The sequence below is a fragment of the Epinephelus fuscoguttatus genome, linkage group LG16 (genome assembly GCF_011397635.1).
Source record: "Epinephelus fuscoguttatus linkage group LG16, E.fuscoguttatus.final_Chr_v1".
Classification (NCBI taxonomy): Eukaryota; Metazoa; Chordata; class Actinopteri; order Perciformes; family Serranidae; genus Epinephelus; species Epinephelus fuscoguttatus.
Genome location: NC_064767.1, coordinates 20,390,076 through 20,411,635, shown reverse-complemented (window position 1 = coordinate 20,411,635; position 21,560 = coordinate 20,390,076). Strand labels below are relative to the sequence as shown.

The 21,560-nt window shown below is 41.2% G+C and overlaps 2 protein-coding genes and 2 pseudogenes across 2 annotated transcripts in view; all 4 read right to left on the bottom strand.

Annotated features, from left to right (window-relative positions):
- LOC125903867 (semaphorin-4G-like) overlaps window positions 1-5,753 on the bottom strand; it is a 52,722-nt pseudogene extending 46,969 nt beyond the window's left edge.
- The window catches only part of lzts2a (leucine zipper, putative tumor suppressor 2a), a 237,700-nt gene that overhangs the window by 130,557 nt on the left and 85,583 nt on the right, over window positions 1-21,560 (bottom strand). The window lies entirely within an intron of this gene.
- LOC125903395 (apoptosis-stimulating of p53 protein 2-like) overlaps window positions 11,546-21,560 on the bottom strand; it is a 192,481-nt gene continuing 182,466 nt past the window's right edge. The window contains 1 exon segment of the mRNA XM_049600301.1: window positions 11,546-12,114. The gene's annotated coding sequence lies outside the window, so the exon portion shown is untranslated.
- Window positions 11,546-21,560, bottom strand: part of LOC125903396 (apoptosis-stimulating of p53 protein 2-like) — a 31,394-nt pseudogene continuing 21,379 nt past the window's right edge.

Genomic DNA, 21,560 nt, shown 5'->3' with positions numbered 1-21,560 from the left:
TTCCTCTGTGTTGCTCTTTCAAACAGTCTCTCTTTCTCTGTCTCTCTGCTAATACTCCACCTCTGTCTTCAAAATGCTTTCCCTGTTCCCAATGTAAATAGTCACTCCTCTGCGCTTTCTTTTCACAAAGCATGCCTCCAGCACACTAAAGAGCTGAATGTCCAGGGAGGCTGCTTGTTCCTCCACGCACACATGCACACACACAAACACAAACCTATTTACACGCATGGATGCAACCAAAGAAAAAAAAAAGAGAAGAAAAGTGAAGCCATTAGCACAAGTGTCTGTGACTGCACTCTTACAGAAAGTCCCAGCGGTCCCTCAGGGTTGACACCATGACAACGGCTGGCTTGAGCGTTGCATAATGTAATGGACAAACACAGCAGCATGCAGGTGTGGGTAAGAGAGATACTGTTATATCAGCACTAGGTAGTAACAGTGAGACGGGGAATCACAGGCTCATGGACATGCAGCACGTACTGCATACATACACTGTGATGTTATAACCTTGTACTACCCACTGTTCCACCCACATGACAATAGCTCTGAGTAAGACTTTCATGGACTGCTAGTACTATGGAAAAATATGAGTATAGTCCTGAACAAGAAATGTGCGTCCACAGACGGACAAAAAGACACCCTGTTGTAAAAATACATAGAGTATCACTGGAAGCTTAAAAGTATGGTGTCTCCAGGGGGTCAATGCTAAAGAGGTTTTGCATGTTTTCAGCCCATTAAATAATACATATATTCTTTTTTAGATTGATTTTCTATCTTCCTGCAGATGTCAGCGTCAGTTGATTTCTCTGTGAGATGGACTCCGCAGAGAGATGTGAAACCTGCTGTAGATTTTGGTCAAATCTAGATGAGACAGCAGTAGAATGCTTGGCTTCTGTGGCGGTATTCCTGTCTGTTTCTCCAAACTGAGGGCGTGCCAACCACGATCTGGAGGTAAGACACTAACTACGGATAAGTACCTCATACAACCCCACTTCAAAAATCCAAACTATCCTTCCCTCGTGGGAAAAGTGAAGTGATTGTTTAGTGCTGAAATGATTAATCTATTGGTCAACTGACAGAAAATGAATCATCGAACCTTTGCCTGTTCCAGCTTCTCTAATGTGAGGAGCTGCTGTTTTCTTGGGTTTATTTCACTGTTTTAAAATACCTTTGGTTTGTGGTCTTTTGGCTGAACAAAACATGCAATCTGAAAACATCACCTTGGGCTCTGACAACTTTTGATGGGTGTCTTTCATTATTTTGTGACATTTTAAAGACTAAATGATCACCAGATGAAATTGCTCATTGTCTGTTCATTGCATTGAATACAACTTCTCAGCAGCTGACTCTAAAGTCTTGGATGTCGGACTTTCTCTGAATACACTGGCAAGGAGGAGTTTTAGAAACTGTCCCTGATGGCAAATTCATTATTTTGACAGAAAGGAATTTGAGCATAAGGGTGAAGTCAACTAAATCTTCACAGTGAAGGATTTCAGGTCTCTGCAAAGGGATGTCTCTACCGTACTGCAGGAAAATTAAACCAATGGCTAGAAGGTTGGAAATCAATCTAAATGCTTTGCAAATGTTATGTGATCCTCCAGGGGTAGAGAAAAAATGTACAACTCCTTGAGCCTCTAACCCTCAGGATAATCTCAAAACACAGCGAGGCTGCTTTTATTAATCCTGAAATGTAGCAGTTTTAAAGGTTTTTACAGCTCTGTCTTGTTCCCAGTACAGCAAATATACTTTGGGGACACCAATTATTTCAGTTGTACTCTCTTTCAGGATGTGCTGCTTCTCCTGAGGCCTGTCAGACCCTGTACAGGTGTGTCAATCGCCCTCCCAGCCTTGTCTAAGCTCACCTTAAAAGGTGGCAGAGGAGGTGCACTGTAGGGCTCTTTATAAGTCATTTATTGGACTCATGTGCACCAAATCACTCAAATGGGCTGTCAGGGTCTGAACCCTTTCAGTCAATCAGTCTGTCAGTCAACCACAGGGGTCCTGGTGTGGTCTTATAATCCTGAGAGGAAGAGGAGTCTATTCAGATGGAAATGTTTCAGAGGAATATGAAGGGAAAGGAAATATGAAAGGAGGAAAGCAGTGAGCAAGGAGGTAAAATGCTGTTGGAAAGTCCAGCAGCGAAGAGCAAAGAGCCAGTAATTGTAACATTCCCAATTCTCTGTCATCTAAAATCCATTACTCCCCAACTTGCTCAGAGTACATGGACCGACCCCCCTAAATGCAGAAGCTTTCAATAGTTAATTGGCCACTGAAGCGCACCGGTCAAAACTTTGAGAAAATGTAGAGGGAGACATTTTGAAAATAAAATGAGGGCTGACCCAGAGGAAATCACAGTGACTCTACCGCTCGCGACCTAACCTTTCTAATCTGTCTTCCTGCTGATCTCGCTGCCAGCTCTCTGTCCCATGACATCCATTCACGGAGATGGATTTTATCAGACAATTATAAAGTGTCTATAAACCTGCCTGAATGGAGGAGACTGGAGCGCTGCAGTGACAGCTCCATCAACAGACGACGATTGTCCCAAAGGACTCGAAAGTCTCTGTTTTTTGGAGTTGGATATGTGTGTGTATCTATGTGTCTGTGTCTATGTGTGTGTGTGTGTGTGTGTGAGACGAATAGTAGAGAAGATTACAGTCAAAGCCATTGAGCTGTGCTTCAACTGAGAGACAGACTGCTTAAAAACACTCGTTTCACAGACAGACAAAAGGAAGCCAACTGAACTGAACTCTATTTGTACCCAGTACTGTAGCTTTACACTTTGTACAGCCACTTTGTGAGTGTAACACTGTGCTCTTTACAGAGACACTGTAGTTTTTCTGACAATGTGACACTGAGGCAAACTGTGTACGGCCAGTGTGTTACTGAAATGTTGCATGACACAACCTCACAGCTTATTTGTTTCAATCTTTTCACTCTGCGGCTGGTTCTCTCTGGGGTTACAGGAAGTCCAAATGCAGCAATGATTACGAGTCTAGAGTCTAAAATAGGAAGTTTGGACCAAAGGTGTCAAACATGCGGCTCGCTGATCAGAACCAGCCCGCTAAAGGGGCCAATCTGGCTCACTGAATGACTTTGCACACCCTATACTGATGCACTTGTGGAGGCTAAGAAGAGGTGCCAGGTTTCAGGACCAAGTTAAACAGTGAGTAGATGTAAAATGCTGCCTTAGAGGCATTTCTACCCTGACAAAAATACAGTTCTCTGAAGAAAAAAAAGATTTTAAACATTGTGCAAAATATTCAGCTTCTTCAGTACAAAAGAATCTGCATCAGATGTCTATATCAAAACAATATTGGTGGAACGCTGTTGACAAAACATTTGAGTAGGTATACGGGTGGAGAAGCTACTTGTCCAGTCCACTAGTTACATGAGTCACCCAACATACCTACATGATCGGCCCCCTTCGCTCTTTGGCCCAGAAGCGGAAGCCCTAAAGAATGCTTAGTAAGCAATGACGTGTGAGGTTAAAGAGAGGCAGTTAAGGTTAGAGTTAGGACATGGGTTACATTTCATATTTATAAGGTTAATCACATCTTCCGTGAACTTAAAGGTGTATTATCGCTACGTTTGACATCATTGGCGTTTGTGCGTTTGTCCTGTACCAGTGGTGGGCAGGGGTTGTGTGTTGTGTAGGCTCCTTTCAGGATGTGGCTGCAGCTAAAACGTCTCAAAACTTTTGATTTGTATATGGTTTGTGCCAGCATTACTACACAGATGTGTATGGAAAAATGTGCATGTAACGACAGTGAGTAATAGACTGACTGAATGTGGAAAACCTGAGACAGAATGTTCTTCTTTATACTAAAAGATAGGAAAAGTGTGAAGGTGTTGTTATGGCCTTTAGGTTAGTATGCCATGGATTTTCTAGTCTGATTGAGCTGCATGTGGCCCATGACCTAAAGTGAGTTTGACACCCCTGGTTTAAACCTTCACAAACAATAACCAATCTCCCTGAAAAAAACAGGAGGCTTACAATCAATTCAAAATAGTTTTGTCTGGAATAAATAACCTGAAATCCTAAATTTGCTTCCAAGGGCTTCGCAATCTGGGCAGCATACAATGCTCTCTGTTCTTAGAGCCTGGGGTCAGTGAGGAAAAGAGCAACAGAGACAGAGAGACATGCAATATATTGCATGCTGTGCAAAGCAGATAGAAGTAACAATAGTAAACTTAGGCTGAACTGTAATATTACACAAAGTGCAAACATTTATTTGGTATATGGAACAACTTACTGTTGTTTTGCATGAACATATATCATGTTTGCAGTGTAGATGTAGCAAGGACAATAAATTATTACAAAAGCATGACCGTGATAGATACTGACTGCCCAATTGTGTGCTGTGCTAAATGCCAGTGAGTGGTTGCAGCAGAATGAGTTACTCGTGACTAAAAGCATTGATTAAGCCATTATAAATGCTTGATTATAGATGAGCAACATTTGAGTAAGAGGTGATAACCCCTTTATATCCTTTGAAGAATGGGGTGAAACAAAAAAACAATTTGAAGAGACCATCAAAGACCCTATCTACATAACAATTACATACTCTGTGGTAATGACCAAATCTTTGCATATCTTACAGGCCTATCCTTCCACTTACCATCTTGAATTTTTAAAGACTAAGCCAGGCGATAAGGGGATTCACTGGGTTTCTCTACACTAATGATTAGATCACATTTACAAAGACCATCAGCTTGAACAGGAGAAGGCTGATTACCAATCTCCAACAGATCAATCATGCTCTATAAGCACCTTCAGCATCATCAATGTGTTTTTACAGCTGATCTACTCCTATCAGAGCTGCTCCTGCCACATGTTTCCCATATGAATCACTGGCTGCAGCTTTACTTTGCATGCTGCCCAGTTCACCCACATCCCCTGTTGATCTTTCAATCTTACGGGTTGGAAGTCTGTCCAGAAAATGCAGTTCCCGATGAGTTGAAACGAGGTAATGCAGTCAAGTGAAGCAGGAAGGCACATTATGGTTCACTGTGTGACTCACATACAACCAATTTTACACACAATCATCATGTTAGTTGGATTTGACACCTGTCAGAATTGGCTCAACTCACAGGTGGGCTGAATATCCCATAATAAGACGTATTAATCACAAATTTTATATTGTACAAATATCCCAAGTCTGTTTTAGACCATTGCATAACTGTCATAAAGATTTTAAAAGATTAAAAATAAACCACGACGACACAGAGTTATATCACACACAACTATGACTATAGTAGAAATACTATAAAAGCTACCACAATAGAGCAATACAGGTATTTTCCTCTCGGTTGTATCTAAGCAACCATGGTGTAATGTTCAGGGTGTCTTACCTGAATCACGTACAGTTTCCTCAAAGATAAAGATATGTAGGTTTCCTTGAGCTCAAGATAATCCAAGTGGACTTTACACGCCGAAACACACTGTCAAACACACAAACACCCTCTGAGCGACACACAGTACTAACAGTGGCATTGACTCGAGCCTCTTCCCCACTCATTTGCCGTCACAGGTGGCCCGCCCTCCCACGACGCTCACTTCTCCGGTTTATTTCTCACCACCAACCTCTGGATAAGGTGGTCCGCTCCTTTATATAAACCAGCTCGTTGTTATTTGAAGATGAGACGGTTCCTAGTTCCACTTTTTGGGGTGTAACATGAGCTCCAGCCTGCGCGAGGACAGTTACAGTTATGAGGCAAAGTGAAAAAGGTTCACGGGTGCAACCTGTCCATTCAGTGTTGCTGGGTGGCGTCACACTGACACCTAGCGTGCACTGAGGGAATTGCAGCCACACAGGTATGGTGATTTTAGAGTCATATACCAGTCAGGGGTGTGCAAACTTGTATTGAATGGGGGGCAGATTTAGTATTGTCATGCTTTTTGGGGTGAGGTTAAAAACGTGCTGAAAAATAAGTATACACCTGGAGCTGGATCTCTTCTCTGTGATGTTGGGGGATGTTACAGAAAGAGACTTGTACTGTTAATTGAATTATATTATCAGGGAAAATGTTCATTTACAAGGCAACTGGAGTAGGATCTTTAAACATCGATACATTTAGGGGCTTCCTTAAACACCAATTTATTTTTGGAAGGATGTTTTACAAATAAAAAAGGTTATTTAGATAGATGGGGAACGTTTATTGAAGCTGAGGGATGGCGGAAATGTTGTGTGAGGTACATTGTTTAGTTTTTGTGTGCTGTTTTTTTCTGTTTTTGTGGTGAAGGAGTGATATTGTTTGTTTGTGTATTGGTTGTGTTGTATGTAATCACCACCTGCATACACTGAGCTCCACTTCTACATGTAAATAAATGAAAAAAAAAGAAAGAAAATGATGAATGAATTTTGCCAAGTCTGTCAAAAACGTGAACTAGAATGCAAACAACTGTAAAATAAACCTACTAGTCTCTCAGGTTCACTGTTGCAAAATGTACATGTTCATCTGAGTCAGAAAATCTTGACACCATCATGTTAGGAGGGTAGAAAAACATTGTCTTACATGTTTATTAGTTCATTTTGAATTTTTAATATCCATCCCATTTATGAGTAACACAGTTACTATTCTAAATTCTGTATCTTGGTAAGACATATTATTTTTTTAACTGGCCTAGGAAAGCCGAATACATTTATTTATTCATTTTGAGCAAATACCTATATTAAACAACTATGGATAATACATTTCTCCTGTGACCCCAGATTGTATATATAAAGCTTTTCTGATTGAAACCAGCAGTGCTTTAATCCCTCCTGACAAAAGTGAGAAAATGATTAAATCAAGTGGACCTAAACATGTGATTCTCAAGCATTTCATAGTGTAGTGATGCTACTTTGTGGTGGTTAATAAATAGTTAATTACTTATCAAGTCCTACCTCTTTATATATATATATAAAGATAAGTAATCACCTTATTAAGCACTTGAGTCCAGAGGCAACCAGCTGTAAAGACAACACAGATGTTATCACCTTATAAACTGATACGGCAAACAGCGGCCTTTCCATCTGGAAGATTTTTATTTGGAATCATATGTCAGGCTTCCTGGTGAATGTAAGTCCAATATTCACTCTGTTTAAGCTCTTTTTTCTGTTTCCTAAGGAAGTATCCAGCTCTTTAGTTGTGTTGGCATGTTGGCTAACTTCATTTGGTGCTGGACAGAAAAAGTACAGTGGGAATATTGGAGCTTTTTCAAGCAAGGCGGAGATCAAAAAGTGGCTTATGGTATGCAGCTCCTGTTCTGGCGGCATGTTGGCTTTTTCATTGAAAACAGCTGCCTGCTGGAGGAACAACACTAAGAGCACTGAGAGTCAAGCAACACAGTGAGGGGCCATAAAACAAAACACTGACACTAAAGATGCTGCAAAGCTCCGTGAAGCTGAGGAACTTTTCTGCAAATAGTCATGAGATCATCTTTTTAAATTTCAAGGTCAGTATGAATTGACTGCAGGTTTAGAGAGACAATGGATGTTTGAAACATGAACTAGAGAAGTCAGGTTTTTCCTTTACTTTTGTGGGAGACTCACATTACTCACACTCAGGCATGCAGACATAATTCCACCTGTGGCTCCTAATCTGTATCCTAGCCTCCCTCTACCTCTCCTCAGACCCTCGGGTAAAATGTTATATTTTGCATCTGTAGATTAGGTGAGATTCATGGTGCAGCAGATCCCATAACCCAGTAAATGTGGATGTTGTGGATACAGGAGCTCAACACTTAATGAGGGTGCCTGTGAGGAAAGCCAGCTCCATCGCTCTCCCCGTTCCTATTCCCAGAGAGATGCAAACCCAGTGAAATAACATGCCCAGAGGAGATATACATGGGATTTTAGTCATTATATTGCATAAGGCAACAGTAACAACATAGATCAGATATTTGTTTGTGTGCATGCACCCTGCAGGTCTCCACACTGTTCAGAACAACACAGAGGGCTTGTGTGCTGCAGAGATCGATGATTATAAAGAGGAAAAACAGCAGCTATCTGTCACACCACTGTCTTGTCTCAGTTATACAGAACTTTTAATCTATTATGAATGTATATATCAATTATAAATGCAGTTAGTCGTGTTCAGTGGGCAGTGTCGATGTTGAATGCAAGCTTTTATCTCAACTCCTTAATGCAATTTCATCAGGATTTGAGCAGCGTAGGGGCTTTGTCTTACATTCAGCTGCATAAACCCCATAAAACTCGCAAAGGGACAAAACAGAGGAATTTCACCGGAGCTCATGGGGGAAGAAGCGTCACTGTTGCAGGTTACCATGGCAACAGAGGCACCTGAAGAAGTGGCGGGTTGGTTCGTTATGATGACATACAGTATGTTGTGGATATACTCAATACATTGCAAGGTGCAGCACTTTTTTTTTCCTCCCAGTGTGTGCTTGCTAATAATAACAATAAAAAATGGACTGAACTGTTTCACCCCGCCCGCCAGTCTGTTACTGAGATCCACAGAGACCTGCACACAAAACACAGCATACAGTCAGGCTCAAACCAGTCAGCTGAAATCCTAGTCATAAAAACTGTTTATATATAAATCATATATATTTTATGTACAGTCTAGATCCAAACATAGGTTGTGTTATTTGGAGAAGCTGATGGAAGCCCATCTCCACCAGTGTGATGACAAAAAGATCCTGTAAGTCATTATGAGGAACTTTCCCAAGATAATGACTTAGTATCAAAAATAATGAGGAACCTTCTTAAAATAATGACTTAGTATCATAAAATAATGCTTAACATTAGCAAAATTATGATTTAATATCTCAAAATAATAAGAAACTTTCTCAAAATAATGACTTAGTTTCTCCAAATAATAACTTAGTATCCCAAAATTATGACTTCATATCTCAAAATAATTAGAAACTTCTTCAAAATAACGACTCAGTATCTCAAAATCATGGTTTAATATCTCAAAAAAAAGAGAAACCTTCTCAAAATAACAACATAATATCTCAAAGTAATGACTTTGTATCCCAAAATCATGACTTAATATCTCAAAATAATTAGAAATGTTCTCAGAATTATGATTTAATATCTCAAAATAATGAGAAATGTTCTCAAAATAATAACTTAGCTCAAGATAATGACTATTGTAGTATTATAAAACGAAATTAAGAACATACTAAAAAATATGGCTCAATATCTCAGAATAATGAGAAACTCCCTAAAAATAATAGTAGTATCTTTAGATAATGATTTAGTTGTCCCAAATAATGAAAAAACTTTCTCAACAGTAATGACTTAAATCTCAAAATAATGTCATAGTATTCTAAAATAACAAGTTAGTCCTGAAATAATGTGAAACTTTCTCAAATGATAACTTATTATTGCTACACAATGAAAAACTCCTTAAAAGTAATGCTGTAGACCTTAAAATAATGAGGGGAAAAACTCACTTTCTCAAAATGAATACTTAGTGCTGTCTTTTTTTATTTTGAGAAACTAAGTCATTATTTTGCAGTGCTACTTATTTTGATGAAGTTCCTCATTATAATGACTTACAGCATCTTTTCCTCAACATCACATTAGAAAAATGGACTTCCATATAAACTTACTAAACATGGAAAGGGAGTATAGAGGGATTATGTATCATGTTATGTTGAGCATGTTAGTATGCTTAAGTTAGTATTCAACTCAAAGTACTGCTGAGCCTTGTAGTTTACACATCACAGAGCTGCTGGCTCTGACTCTTTCAATGCCAATTCTTGTACCATTACTTGTATTAGTGTATTACAGGCTCTGGTGAAGGCTTCATAAACAGTTCATATGGACAGTAGTGTCAGCTCATCTCCTGACCCAGGGAGTCAGTGGTGTAACAGATGAACCCGTTCTGAACACACACAAAACACAGAGCACCAGCAAGTATAATGACGGATAAACACAAATGTACATTCAGTACTTGCTACACCAATTACTGTTATTTCCTCCTGAGATTGTCATCTGTCACCTGTAATTCATGTTGATGCTTTTTAAATTTCAGATTGTTTCTGGCCACACTCTGTTGGGACCACGTTGGTCGGTGTTGTGTTGAGTGAGGTGATTAAAAGGAAATTAAGTTATTATTTAGCAACACTCTGTAATTATTTAGTCTTGGGACAGAGAAGTAAAATAAAATGTGTTACCTGCTTTATCATCAATGACAGAAAGCGATCTCCTGTGTTAATATTGTTAGTTTATGCTGACTTTACAGAAGCATAATCCGACAAACAAAAGCAGAATGCAATGTGAAACACTTGTGTAATTAAAAACACCTGCCTTTTTGTTTGTACTAATGTTGAACGCTGAACAAATGACACACACAGGCCTACTAATGTGGAAATATAACTTAGAAAAAAAGGTCAAGGCTCACTATATTTAGTCTTGATGAGTCCACAGTAAAAAATAAAAAGGTTTATTTCACAGTTTCAGGACTTCTACACACTGTGTAATGTATGGACAGATGTTAAAATGTCTTATCTCACAAGATTTTCAGGGTGTTATCTGATATCAAAAATGCTATATTATGCTACTGGTGCAATAAATTAAATAACACTGATAAACTGAACAATAATTGTGTTAAATATAGCTGCAAACAGTGAGTGGGGTCCAAACACCAAGGAGCTTGCTCACTTCACCCCCTCCTCTTTTCTCTTTAAGTTTCAGACTCTGGAAAACAGTTTGACCTTACTGTGCCCTGAACTGTTGTTTTAGAGGGGCAGTTAAACCAGCTGTGGGAGACTTTAAGATGGGTTAGCATTACTAGCTGCTAAAGGCTGTCTTTCTTCTCTGTGGAGTGAAATTTCAGAAAAAGCTACAATATCAGTAGCAGTTTGCTTTAGCCCCACAACATCATGCATTCATTCAACACTGCAAACACACCACCAACTTACAGGCTCATTTATTAAGTTAATTTAATCTGGGCTGTTACTCAAATACTGGTTCGTTAAATCTGTGTGCTCTCTGTCTTTGTCGGGCTTAATTTGTGCTGTGTGCTGTTCAACATCCTTTTCCTCTGCTTGTTAATTCCCTGTTGCGAAGGGATCGGTTGAGAAAATTAGCCTCCTTTTTTTAACTGTTATCTAATACTGCAAGATATCAATTTACAAGGATTGCCCAAAATATACTTTGCATCTTTTCTTATGACCGCCTGAATCAAATTTTCTGTACTCTATCACTTTTACAACAAGATTCATGTATTTTATAACCTGCTTATACACCTCACTGTCCTCCGTATTTGTCTTTATGCTTTGGTAGTTGAAAGTACCAACTTCTGTCCAGCAGGGGGCAGCAAAGATTGTGTAAAAGAACAGACCCACACATTTCTATTCACCTTTATCACAGTATAGGGAAAAACGTATAAAAGTCTGCATTCGTGATCGAGCAAGAAGACAATATAGGCTTAGTACAAAGTATTTTTATTGTAAATGTCTGAAATACTACAGTACATTTGTGGTTATAGTTCTGACAAAAGGGCTAAAGAAAAAAGTAACAAAAATAAATACATCTGCAGTGACAGATATGTGATGGGTTTTGGTAACTCACTGTGAACTGAGTTCCTTTTTTTTTTTTTTTTTTATTTGACTGTACACTAGAGTGTCATCATCGCTTTGCTGATTATTACAAAAAGTCAAGATTTCTGGTACTGCACTTGCCTTCTTACACTGCTGTATGGTCAGGACATGGTTGTGATAAAATATTAAATTCATACTTGCATGACATCTTCCTGGTCAAAGTGCCTCCTAAGAGTCTGAAAGTCCATTTTCATAACGATATCATTCCTACAGTAACTTTTCACTATTTTCTGTGACAGAAATATGTGTATACACAGTATCTATGGCATCTCAACCATGTGCCGATGCAGGAAACAGACTGGCTCTCGGGGTATCATAGACCACAGAATGAACAGCAATAGATCAATCAAAAGCTTTTACCACCAATCATTTGTTTATGCAGAACAGTGGCGGTCACAACTGAAGCTCCACACCTCCAGTACAGGTATACAGAGGCGTAGTCACTCAACAGATGACGAGAAACAAGCCCCCCCAAAGATTGTCATGGTGACAGAGCATCTCAAACGCATCATCATCATCATCATCATCATCATCATCATCCACTCATTCACCTCATGCAATGCAGAGCCCCAAGTGTGTTAGAAAACGACCAGTAGCCCAGAAAAACACATTTTTAAAAGACTATTCAAAAGTGTAAAAATTACTGTCTAGCAATAGAAAACACTGCTTGTTCCATTTACATCCCAATGTTTGAGTGTATCTGTCAGTTTAGAAATAGTTTCAGACACTAATTACAAAAACAGTGGAATAAAGGAAAACAATGCCAATAGTGTCTTAAGTACACAGTACACACAGTGCAGCCTGGAAAAATAAACGAGAGAGAATCCCTCTGTTTTAGATACAGAAAAAAAAGTGCGAAAAAGAGTTCATAGTTGATCCTTCATATTGTTTGGTCTGTCCTTGTTTCTTCATTTCAGCAGTGTCCTTCTCTTCCCCAGTCTGTAAAGCCTGTGTGTGTGTGTGTGTGTGTGTGTGTGTGTGTGTGTGTGTGTGTGTGTGTGTGTGTTTTGGAGAGTTCTGGCAGACTGGAATGTGCAGGCATCTTTGTGTTTTAAGCCAGGGTTCTCTGTCTTGGCTTTATTCTGGGGTAGAGCTGTTAAAGACAAGAAGACAACGTGTCAACAATGCACACTTGTACATAAAATGCTTCAATATAAAATACACTTTTCTTTACCAGGGTTCCTACACCTTATGGCGTTGCATTTAAGACATTTTAGGACTCTTTCATGCCACTCATAATTGAATTGACATCACTGACTGACATTAGCTATGTCAGATTATGGTAAATTTTTACCCAAATGTTCATTGTAACATATTACATGACTTCTTTGTCATGTGGCAGAGACAAAGTTAGAGCATACTTTTGATTTTGTTTCTTACTTGGCATGTGGCATTCCACTGTTACGATTCTCACCGTGCCCAGTTTGAAAAAATTTGTGCATAAAATACACTGAGCCTCTTATGCATGGCTTTGTATTGGTTTCAACTGTGCTGTGGAATCTTGGTTAAACAGCCAATTATGGTTGAAATTACCAATTATTTAGAGATTGATTTAAGACATTTTAACAGCAATAAAAACTTTATTTTTACATTGATGAATGCAATGCCTTTCAAGAGTTTTAAAGGATATGCAGGAACCCTGATTACAGTGCCAGTGACTCATGACTCACCCCTAGAAGGTTGCGGGATGTAACCTCAGTTTCACCCATGCGTGCCCACCACCATTCAATCTCATCCTCGTCTACTCTGCGCACGATGTTCATGCAGTCTCCCTCGCGGAACATCAGTTCATCACGGTTTTCAGCGCTGTAGTCCCAAAGACCGTAGACCACGCCCTGTTCATGATGCCCATCTTCTCTTGCACACCTGGGAGGAGACGGATTTAAAGATCACACAGAGAACTAATGAGCACAAAAAGATTCAAGTGTGTGAGTTTCAGAGAGAAACAGAAACAGTAAAAGGAACAAAGCATGCATAACATATAGGAAAACAACAACAAAAAAAATAGCTTCCACTGACCATAGAGGAACTGAGAGCACTGGGTATAACCCTCCTCCATCTCTTCACATTTATCAGCAGCTGTTTGCATGTCGCTGTAAGTCATAGCAAACACCGCTGCACCGGACTCCACCAAGAACTTGCACACTTGCACGTTGTTGCAGGATGCAGCACAGTGAAGAGGTGTCCTGTGTTAGAGGGTGGGTGGGAAAGGAAAAGGAGGTCAGAACAGAGGAAAAGAGCAGTGGCGGAAGAAGTGTTCAGATCCTTTTTGTTACTACAGTGTAGTAACAGTACTCATACCACAATAAATACACTCCATAACTAGTAAAAGTCCTGCATTCAAAACCTTACTGAAGCAAAAGTATTTAAGTATTTTAAGCAAAATGTACTAAAAGTATTAAAACTAAAAGTAATCACTGTGCAGTAAAATTCTCCCTGTCAATGTTTTACTGTTATATGTTATGTTATTGGATAAGTATTACTGCTGTATTCATGTGTATGTTGCATTTTACTGCTGTAGATGTTTAAGGTTGCGTCAATTTTATATACTGTCACATGGTTTAATCTACAGCAATGCATCATATTCTAAAAGATCATTATGTGTTTGTAGCATTGCTGTCCTGTGAGAACCACATATCTCTAAAAGTTAACTTTTCATGGAGTCAGAAAAACAGCTGTTTTTAGCTTTGTGACGATGCATTTTCCAACTGACCTTTTAAAGAGTTTAATTAGCTAAATAAGTAGGAGAATTTTCTTAACACATAAAGAAACACTTCATTCTCTAAGTTTATCACCAACATTTACAATCAACACATTTAAAGATATATAGTTTTCACTGGACAGGAGGGGGATGATAAACTCATCTACCATGTCAGCAGTGAACTTGAACTTACCAGCCATCACTGTCAGCAGCATTGACGTTGACACCAAACTGAACAAGGAACTTGACAATCTCTGTATGCCCGGCGCAGACAGCATTGTGTAGAGCAGTGATGCCTTCATCGTTGGGCTGACTGGGATCCTCCACCTGTGAGAATTTACAAGGGGTGAGGGGAGTTTCAGCCCCAGCAAACAGTAAACTATAATCTCTACTTTAATATTTATGCTAATACAGCTGAAAACGCAACATTAAAATCATGTTATAATCCATAGCAAATGTTTCTTGTGGTGAAAATGTCTTACTTCATAGATGATTCTCTGGACCAGGTCAAACTCTCCTCCAGAGAAGAGTCCAGCAGCAGAGCCAGCGGGTTGAACTTCACTCTCATGCTGTGATCGATGCGTTCAGAGTTGGGCTTATGCAAGTTGGTCCTCTTTCCTAAAGACACAATCATAACTGTGTAAAATGATCCTAAACAACCATCACAACACAGAGAAGAGAAATGTTGAATCTAAGACGTGAGTCTGCAAAGTTATGTCCTGAAGCCTGTGCTGCTGAGGTGGGAAGCATCCACTCTCTGTTGTGTTCAATCTGGTCTGAGAGCAGAGGAGGGACTTGTTTTCCAGCTCTAAGTGCATTGCTAATCCAGTTTATCCAGAAACAAAATAGTTTCTCTAAAACCATGATTATGCAACCAAATGGGTCTTAAATGGAGGTGACAAAAGGAGTAAAATGGGTCATAATGCTGATTTCTCATTGGTTTTTCCTTTTGGGGTAAAACCTGCCACATCACCACTAAATCCACTTAAAGAGTTTCACTGAGAGCTTAACAACAAGCACATAAACTGGTGTTTATTTTCAACACAGAATGAGGCAAAGTGATGTGGGTATCCGCTTAGTGTAAGCAGAATTAGACCCATTTTCTCCAGAAACAAAAGCAGTACTTGATATGGATTATCTAATTATGTAACATCAGACCAGGTCAGCACTTGTTAACCAGCACGTCGTTAAAAAGTAGAATGTGTACAAACTGTAACTCACGACCTGCCCCCTGGTACTAACAAACCAACATGTAATAGGATAAAGCACATGAGGTTAATCTATGCTGAAGACTCAGGACTGCAGTCACACAAACAAGACAGCTGGGAGCCACATGATAATTGTGATTCAGCAGTTTGAGGTGGTAATTCATACCGGTGGCAGAGTGACCTGGCCGGTGATCTCAGGTGCCTTCATGTTAAAGGTGTCCTCGCCCAAGCTGTCCTGCTCTGCTCCACTGGGGTATGGGGGTGGTGGGTAGGGCGGGAACTCTTCCAGGAAGCCTTCTGGAGGCGGAGGGGGCAGGTTGGACATTGCGTCCTCCAAGCCAGCAGGGGGTGGTGGTGGGAAAAGAGCGTCATCTGGCCTTGGGGCTGGGTGGGATGGGGCGGAGGGGATAATGTCCTCACTCTCTGGGATAGCTAAAGGTGGTTTGATGTGTTCAGCAGGGGCTGGAGCGGGAACATTAGCACCTGGGATTTGAGATGGGAGCTGCCCTTCCTCTAGAGTCTGTCCTGTCTCTGATGGGTGGTTCTCTGCACCACTCAGAGAGCTGGGAACATGCTGCCCCATAGATCCCTCCACGGCCTCTGCTTCACCAGCATAAGTAGGAGTGGTTGGTGTAGTCACAGTCTCCATAGCTGCCAGTGTGGTCTTCTGGTAGAGGAGTTTCTGAATGTTGGGCCCTGCGGGACCCTCTGGTTCAGTGATGGAGCTGCGTTTCTTCAGCGGCCTTGGGGCATTGTAGAGCTTCTTCCTCAGGGCCTCCAGGTCACCATCACTCTGATGCCTGTAGGGGTTGGAAATGAAGGGAAGCAGCTTGGTGGGGCTGAGGGGCCGGGGGATGCGCTCTGTTTCTGGTTGGGGGCCCTCGGATTGGCTGGGACCCACGTTGTTGGCTCCATTGTGATCAACCTCAGATTCTAGGGCAGGAGCGGCGGTCGACGTAAGGATTGTCTGGATGTAGGGAGCTGCCACTGGGAATCACTGGTTTACCGTACACTACAAACAAAGATAGAAAACAAGTGTTACAACTGCTGTTAGACTACAGGATGGAGTCACATTAGCGCAGCTTTACACTCATAACAAAATAAAAATCATCATGTTAATTAATCTTAAAATACTGTATTTAAAACGTGCCACCTGACATAACCAGCCTGTGAGACTTTGATCAGATCAGCAACTCAAGCTCAAGATGCAGGGATAAACACTGCTAAGACAGATCAAATAAAAACAAGACCATCAAAATGCTGCTTGTGTTTTTTAACCGGGTTGTATCAGTTTCTAAACCTGCTGCACAATGACATTTTTGTTCAACAAATGAAACACCAGGTCATTCATACTGGACCTATTACACTCATATTGAACTTCTTCTATGTCCATTTAGACTCTCTACTTTGTCTTTTCCATCTACAGCATCTACTGAATCTCTGTCAGGAGGGGGGTCTCTCATTTAATTACCTGTTTTTTTCCTGTTTCCCTTAAATGTCTTAGCAAAATAATATTGTATTTATGTCGCAGAGCTAGTGTGAATTACATGAAAATTCTCGGAACAGACGCAGGAAGGAAGACAAAATTTGTTCCATTTAATTTTCACAGTTCCAGTCAGAAGCAGCAGGTACGGTTGCCTGATATTGCGTTTGTAAAGGGAAGATGTAACAGATGGCTCAACCTCTCTCGCTGCTTCTCTGGTCAGTGGCGTGTGAATATTTTCTTGTTGAGTATGCTGAAGACAACAGCAGTAGGGCATGTTTACCTTTCAGTGAATATATCTCAAGTGACACAATATACTACTTTTCTTTATCCTTGTTTACATCTTGACCCTCACATTGTTTTAGCTGTACCTTTTTTTTTTTACACTCCAGCATTAGTCTTCAGATTTAATTTCCATCTCACTTAAAAGGATACTTACTTCAGAGGCTGACGTGTAAACCTGGAGATTGACGTGTACATATACTTGTTGATTTTGTGTGTTACAGTAAGCATAAAGACAAGGGACAAGGACACATGATGTGTTCATGACCAAACAGACTACACCTATTCAATCAATTACCAATGAACCCAAATGAGAATGACCCCATTCATCAACACTGTTCATGCACTACATTTAAAAAAGTTACAACTGGATATTCTTACCACTGACAAATCCATTGGTGCGGTTCTGAGACCTGTTGAGAGCGCCCTGCACACCAGGCTGCTGCGTGTACATGGAGTAAATGGAGCTGGCTGCTAAGGTCTGGGGCTTACTAAGGCTGGCGTCTTTGGAGGAGGGCAGCTCTGGGGTGAACGGCCGTACTGTGGCTGCAGGTGGAGTGTCCTGCTTGGAGGGTAAGGGAGTGTCTGGCTCTGTGAGGGCGGGAGAGGGCCGCGGCCCTGAGCAGCCTGGGGCTGCTGGCTGTGGGGCTTGGTTTTAGGGAAGGTGCCTGTGTTGAGACCTTGTTTGCCGTAGGGCACGACACCAGGGCCTTTTGGTTTGGTGGGAACAGGAGGAGGTACCTTGACTGGAGCTTTGGGAGCCGACTGGGGAAATAAGAGGAGAGACAGATAGAAAATTTAACACCAGGGTGTAATCCTGCTGGTAATAACCAAATTAATTTCCTTTTTGGATGTGAGTACAGTGTTTCCATTCCCTCTCACCTGAGCGTCCCTGACCAGATCATCGCTGCTCTGGTTTTTGCGGAGGGAGGTGGCAGGAACCTCAGTTGGCTCGAACATGGAAAATGGACGCACCTTCCTGTCCCTCTTCAGTTCCGTGTCATCTATTCACAAACCACACGTAGAGGTGGAAATCAGTTTTGTCCCATGTTCAGACAGTGTGATTATAAAGAAAACAGAACAAAAGCCCCTTTGAAAGCTTTTGTCCTGCTGCTTTACTGTTTCCACAGTTACAAGAAGAGACTGCAATGCAGATTCTGTGGAATGGCTGTATGTGCATGTCGTTTGCATGTGTGTATGCCTCTTACCTTGTTCTGTGTTAGAGTTGGAGTGAGAGGTCATTCGTGGCAGTGTTGAAGCTGGACCATGACCATTGGTGTTGGATTCTGGACCTGAAGAGCCCCAGTCTGCCAGCTTGGATGGCTGATGGCCTGTGGGACCCGGAGGAGAGCAAGGAGAGAATAAGGAAATATAATAAAACAGTGTGTTAATGTTAAGATTTGACACAGACATGGATGATAAAATAAAGCACCAGTGCACAAGGAAACTCGCTTCAGCCATTATTTATCCAGATAAACGTTCCCAGAGCTGTGTGTTTTGCAGAGTCACACAGAGCAAACAATCATGGATTTTTGAAAAGTGATGGGAATTTTATAGCATTTTGCCTCCTTCATTACTCATCATTTGTTGTTTTGGTTGACTGACTAAGAACCAGCCAGTGGCCATGCACGTCCGCAGACATCCACAGTCAGATGAGCCACAAAAGCATGAGGGCTCTTGCAACGAGCAAGATTTGCATCACATCAAAGATGGCAAAAACATGATGATTTCCATCGCAGTGCCTGCAGAGTGTAATTAAATGCTGCCTCTCAAGAGGTGTTGTACAAATACACTAACACACACACACATTTTGCAAGCGAGACCTGATTGGGTTGGTCAGAATCCACACAGAATGTCAGTTCAACTGAAGGTTATGTGTTTGTTCCAACTGACCCATTTAGAGCGGCAGAAAAATAACTGAGGAGAAAGCTCAACAAACACGCTTTAACAAACAGCAGCAAAAACAAGCAAACAGGACCAAAAGATCCAGCCAGGAAATGATGAAAATATCTCATCTTTTTCAGTGAGAATGACTCTCATGAAACATAAACACAATGAAACAAAGCCGCTGAAAAGCACACACACACAAACACAAGTGTGTACCTTTTCTCTTAGCCCGCAGCTCTTTCAGAGGCTTAAGCAAGAACATGGCTTCTGAGGAAGATGCATTCGAAAGACAAGAAAAACAAAGTAGCCTTAGAGCTCCAGATCTCCCCTTGCTCAAGACATGCTGTTGGCTGGGCCCAAGCAGGGGCCCCCCTGAGGGGCCACACAGAGTCCAGCACAACCCCCAGGAGCCTGGCTGATGCTATGCACAACGTCTCTGCTAGAGAAGAACTGGGAATGGGTGTACACTAAGAGCAGATTCCTCTGCATCCCCGCCCATCCCTATCTCTCTTCTTCCCATACTGCAAATCAACTCAGCATGCAGAAATAATTGCGTGCAGCATCATGACAGCCTGGGAAAAACCTGTTACTTTTACTTCCTGTATGTGGAACTGCTTGAAAAGGGAAAACATGGTTGATGAGGAGGTGAGAGAGGGAATGAGGGAGGGGGGTTTCCCTTCTGCTGTTGTTTTGTAATGACTAATTTTGGTGTCGGATCATTCATTTTTAATAACGTAAAGCGCACTGCTGGCCCACTATCCACTGGGGGACTGCTTTAGGGCTACGAGCGAGTCTAGAGATGAAGCACGTGAGAAGGAATTACTGAGAAAGAGGATGGCACAAAGAACATCTTTAAATGGGATATATTGCTCTGGTCCATCATTGGTTCGGCCAGACTTTGTTCCCCTCCATTACACAGCACATGTTACTGCAGTCCGCTGGGAGAGGGTGCTGGTGCAACAACAGCTTACTCTGTTCTCTGCTTGATTTTAAAAGAAAAACAGAAGATGGGCACAAAGAGACACACACTGTGGCATGAAAAACTGGTTCACTCACTGCAAAACATGTCAAAAGTTCTTAAGAAAATGTAATGAGAGTGAAAGCAAGAGTTCAAAGTTCAGGCTCAGCAACACTCTGTCACAACACACCATCCAACTAGCTACCTTCTGAGCTCAGAGTGACATCACAACCAGCAGGTGTCCCAGACTTCTCTGCTCCTGCTGGATTCGGGACAGTCTTGTCACATTTCAGTTAAAGAAAAACACACCCAATTCCATGATGACATTCACAAAGAAACACAGGGAACTGTAGTTGAGGACTCTCTGCTATTGGTTTCCTTACATATTTGTGGTCTGACAATTTAAGCTTTATTTTGGACTCTGCTGCTGAATGAGCTGTTGCAGACTCAGCAATCGCCAGATGTAGCTGAATAAATTACATGTAATAACACAGAAGCGTAGGTCCACTTCCAAGTCAGAGAACTGAGTCATGGTCAGACAGGAAAAGGCTTGAGTTGAGAGGTGAAAGGCTGCAGACAGTGTGTTGTCTCTGGCTGCTCACCTGTGCTGGCCTTGCTCTGTGGGTCGTGGGCTGGAAGAGTGGCAGTGCCGTCCGGGTATGCTGGTTTTACAAGCAGGTCGTGCCTCACTGGGCCCCTGGGCATGGTGGATGACTGGATGTATGGGCCAACCGCCGCCACGAGACGGACCCGACTGCTGTCCAGCTTGGCCATCTGAGGGCACCTGTTCAGTGTAAGGGGAGGAGAGAAAAAATAAGAGGAGCAGCATAAGTCAGTGAGAGTAATCCAAAATATCTTGTATTAGGGTAGAGAAAGAACACACATATAGATGACAAAATGGTAACCGAAAATTCTTATGTTTTGTTAATGATACAAAAAAACAGTTGAGATCATGGAAAGCATGCTGAAATCATGGTTAATATTAAGGCACTAATCAACAACATTAAAAGTCTATAGCAATCCTCTAAAGTGTGATGTTCATTGCATGACAAAAACAAAATTGTGTGATGGATGAAAATGGTGAAAGAGCTTCATTGTCTTAGATTCTTGCCACTAGAGAGGCAAAAAATTCTAACTTTGGCCTGAGGGTGGCACCAGAGCGGGTCACAATTTTACTCAAATCAAAAGGATTTATTGTGGTCAGCTGAAATGTTCAAAGATTTGTAATGGAGTCTTCTTTATTTTTCTAACTTGCGGGCGGTGCTAGCGGAAGGGGCATAACAAAGATGTGTGAGCTTTTCAGTGAACGGTCATGAAGTAAAGTCTGACAGAAGTGGGAATTTAGACCTGCTGGTAGGGACTGATGATGGGTCATGTTTCTCTGAGGACCATGACTGTCTATAAATGCAACAAATTGGCAATCCACCGAACAGTAATTGAGATATTTTACTAAGGGCCAAACTGTTGGAATGATTAAC